This window comes from Galeopterus variegatus, unplaced genomic scaffold, assembly GCF_000696425.1.
Source record: "Galeopterus variegatus unplaced genomic scaffold, G_variegatus-3.0.2 Scaffold2704, whole genome shotgun sequence".
Classification (NCBI taxonomy): Eukaryota; Metazoa; Chordata; class Mammalia; order Dermoptera; family Cynocephalidae; genus Galeopterus; species Galeopterus variegatus.
Window position 1 is genome coordinate 7,732 of NW_007728815.1, and position 3,790 is coordinate 11,521.

The 3,790-nt window shown below is 43.2% G+C and overlaps 1 pseudogene; it reads right to left on the reverse strand.

The window, feature by feature from the left end:
• Positions 1–2,995: 2,995 nt before the first annotated feature.
• LOC103598660 overlaps positions 2,996–3,790 on the reverse strand; it is a 4,800-nt pseudogene continuing 4,005 nt past the window's right edge.

Here is a 3,790-nt window from a genome sequence, read left to right on the forward strand (position 1 = left end):
CAAAACATTTTCTGGATCTGGTGAAGGAGGTTGGACTAAATGACCAACCCAGAGAACAACCAGTCACTCCTAGAACCACTTCTTGGATGAAAAGGGAGTCCACATGCATTTGATGGTTGAATCCATGCCCCTCCTCAAGGAATTCTCCCAAAGGGATCTGACAGATCTCAGGTCTCCCAAAGAGACCATCTGCTGCAGAGAGTGATATATTTCCAGACCTTGGAGGATTACTGGACTCTGTATGAGCTAAACCTGGAGGATTATTGGACTCTGTGCATGAGCAGTTTGTAGAATGTTGTCTTATGCTTAAAGACAGGGAGAATAAAGAGAACAAATCTCACAGGGAATACGCCAGATCGATGAAGTACATTAACCACAGGGAGTAAATTCCAATTTCATTTAGAGTACAATGATTAAAGTCCAGTTGTTCAATTAGGATGGAAGCAGGCCTCGGTGGATGTAAAGTCCAATCAAAATTTGAGGTGTATGGGCCGGCCCCATGGTGCACTCGGGAGAGTGTGGCGCTGGGAGCGCAGGGACGCTCCCGCCGCGGGTTCGGATCCTATATAGGACTGGCCGGTGCGCTCCCTGGCTGAGCGCGGTGCAGGCAACACCACACCAAGGGTTGCAATCCCCCTACCGGTCACGAAAAAGACAAAAAATAAAAATAGATAAAAATAAAAATTTGAGGTGTACCTTTATAAGAGAGGTTGTCAGGAGAGACGGCTTGACCAACACAGGAGAGATCTGCAATGACACACAAGACCAGCAGCATCAGCCTCACCTGCGGTCATCTTTTAAGAAAAAAAACCACATGGGCAGGTTGTATCATCAAAACATTTTCTGGATCTGGTGAAGGAGGTTGGACTAAATGACCAACCCAGAGAACAACCAGTCACTCCTAGAACCACTTCTTGGATGAAAAGGGAGTCCACATGCATTTGATGGTTGAATCCATGCCCCTCCTCAAGGAATTCTCCCAAAGGGATCTGACAGATCTCAGGTCTCCCAAAGAGACCATCTGCTGCAGAGAGTGATATATTTCCAGACCTTGGAGGATTACTGGACTCTGTATGAGCTAAACCTGGAGGATTATTGGACTCTGTGCATGAGCAGTTTGTAGAATGTTGTCTTATGCTTAAAGACAGGGAGAATAAAGAGAACAAATCTCACAGGGAATACGCCAGATCGATGAAGTACATTAACCACAGGGAGTAAATTCCAATTTCATTTAGAGTACAATGATTAAAGTCCAGTTGTTCATTAGGATGGAAGCAGGCCTCGGTGGATGTAAAGTCCAATCAAAATTTGAGGTGTATGGGCCGGCCCCATGGTGCACTCGGGAGAGTGTGGCGCTGGGAGCGCAGGGACGCTCCCGCCGCGGGTTCGGATCCTATATAGGACTGGCCGGTGNGCTTGACCAACACAGGAGAGATCTGCAATGACACACAAGACCAGCAGCATCAGCCTCACCTGGGAACTTGTTAAAAATGCAGAGACTTGGGGCTGGCCGGGAGGCTCAGCTGGTTAGAAGTCAGCCTTGTAATGACAAGGTCATGGGTTCAGATCCCCATACCGGCCAGCGACGATATAGATAAACAAAGTTCAAAAGCTCCAAAGCTCCCTTGCAGTGCAGAAGCTAAAAAAATAAAAATGCAGAGACTCAGGTGATCCCAAAGCAGCAAAATCTGAGAAATTGTCACTGCCAAGAGGAGCCTAAGGGGACCTGACAACTCAATGTGATGGGCATCCTGGGTGGGGAGGCTGTAACAGAAAGAGGGCATTATGTAAAAGCTGAGGAAATCACAATAAAGTGTGAGCCTTAGTTCATATCAATATATCAAGTTAGTGCATCAGTTGTGACAAATATACCATATAATGTACAATGTTAATAGGGTGTGGAACATATAGAAACTCTATGAACTTTAGAAAACTATTCTAGAACAAAGTTGGGGATTTTTAAAAAACATTTTTTATTAGTTTTCTTGATGACTGGCCAGTACAGGGATTGAACCCTGGGCCTTGGTGTTACCAGCACCAGGCTCTAACCAACTGAGCTAGCCAGTCTGCCCGCTGAAGTTTACTTTTATATGCAGGTTCTCAGACCCTACTCCAGACCTTCCAAATCAGAAACTGAGTTTGAGGCCCACCAATCTGTGACTTAACAAAGCCATCAGGAGTTGGTGATAGCACTACATTAAGACCAACTAGTAACCAGAATGCCTCTGTAATCAACTAGTCAAAGTGGAAATGGAAGGGCTGCAAATTTAGTGCAAAGAAAAAAAAAGATACCCAATGAAAGTTGAGTTTCAGATAAAAAACAATTTAGAAGATACTTATATAAAAAAAGTTGTTGTTTACCTGAAATTCAAATTTCACTAGGTGTTGTGTACTTAATCTGGCCACCCTACTTGGATAATGTTATTTTACAATGAAATAATGGGTGACAAGAGGACAATTATCAGCCTCAGTTTCATCATGAAATATTGAAAACTAATAAGACTGCATTTATTGGAAAAAGAACAGCATGGGCTGGCCCGTGGCTCACTTGGGAGAGTGCGGTGCTGATAACACGAAGCCCCCGGGTTCGGATCCCTGTATAGGGATGGCCGGTTCGCTCACTTGGGAGAGTGCGGTGCTGATAACACGAAGGCCCCGGGTTCGGATCCTATATAGGGATGGCCGGTTTGCTCACTTGGGTGAGCATGGTGCTGACAACACCAAGTCAAGGGTTAAGATCCCCTTACTGGTCATCTTTAAAAAAAAAAAAAAAGACATGAGACAGAAAACAAAAATCAATGGAGAGGATAAATAATTAAAGATCCTGGTCATTAATATTTACAGAACTCCCATTGTATGCCACAACCCTTGTGAGTGCTTTATGAGTTATATGGCATTTTATAACATAAGCGACAAATCATTAACTTCTTTCTCAGGGCAGAAGACTTGTACCTGATTACCACATCATTGGGTAGTCATTTTTGGAAGATCATACCTTCAAAATCTTTTCTCCACTTAGAAAACCAGACAACTGTTCCCATCAAAAGCTGTTTCAAAGATACATTCTAAGAAAGCACAATTTGAAGGAACATCCACTTTTTTAGAGCTGTGCATATAAACATTTCCAGTTGCATCACAAGTAAGTCAGATGAACTAATAAGCCGTTTCATAACGTTTATACTGACTTTTCAGGAAGTTTTAATATTCTGGTGAGTCATCAACTTGTGTAGAAGTCATTCGAGGCACTTTTTCTTTCCTTTTTTTTTTTTTTTTTCTTGGCAGCTAGCCAGTATGGGGATCCAATTCCATGGCCTTGGGGGTATAAAGCTGCACTCTAACCAACTGAGCTAACGGGCCAGCTTGAGAGGCATTTTTTTCTTTACAGAATCTAATCCATAGGTTCCTGCAGATGTGTAGTGATCACATATGGTTTTCACATTAATTGCTTCCTTCACTGTCTCACCAGGTGGCTGTATTAAACCATCCAATTGTAGCACACGAGTTCCTGCCAAAATGGCAATAAATTCTCCTGCGCTTTATTAAGAACTTATTTCAACACAGTAACCCAAATGCAACCTGAAGTGCTTCTCTATCAATACTCTGATCAGGAGTCTCCAGTTCAATAATATTTATGCTGGATTCCTTCCAAGAACCACTGAACAGATTGACATAAATATACTTTTGGGTTGGCCAGTTAGCTCAATAGGTAGAGCATAGACCTGGTAACACCAAGGTCAAGGGCTCGGATCCCCACAGGGGCCAGCTGACTATATAGGTGCATATATATATA